Raw genomic sequence first — 242 nt, 5'->3', positions numbered from 1 at the left:
GTAGTCTCCTACATTCATCCGTAGTCTCCTACATTCATCCGTAGTCTCCTACATACATCTGTAGTCTCCTACATTCATCTGTAGTCTCCTACATACATCTGTAGTCTCCTACATTCATCTGTAGTCTCCTACATTCATCNGTAGTCTCCTACATTCAGCTGTAGTCTCCTACATTCATCTGTAGTCTCCTACATTCAGCTGTAGTCTCCTACATTCAGCTGTAGTCTCCTACATTCAGCTGT

At 42.7% G+C, this 242-nt stretch overlaps 1 protein-coding gene across 1 annotated transcript in view; it reads right to left on the bottom strand.

The window, feature by feature from the left end:
* LOC106534125 (centrosome and spindle pole-associated protein 1) overlaps positions 1-242 on the bottom strand; it is a gene marked incomplete at its 3' end in the record, with an annotated part of 36,454 nt that overhangs the window by 986 nt on the left and 35,226 nt on the right.

This window comes from Austrofundulus limnaeus, unplaced genomic scaffold (genome assembly GCF_001266775.1).
Source record: "Austrofundulus limnaeus strain Quisiro unplaced genomic scaffold, Austrofundulus_limnaeus-1.0 Scaffold1094, whole genome shotgun sequence".
In the NCBI taxonomy this organism is placed as follows: Eukaryota; Metazoa; Chordata; class Actinopteri; order Cyprinodontiformes; family Rivulidae; genus Austrofundulus; species Austrofundulus limnaeus.
This window is presented reverse-complemented; position numbering and strand designations above follow the sequence as displayed.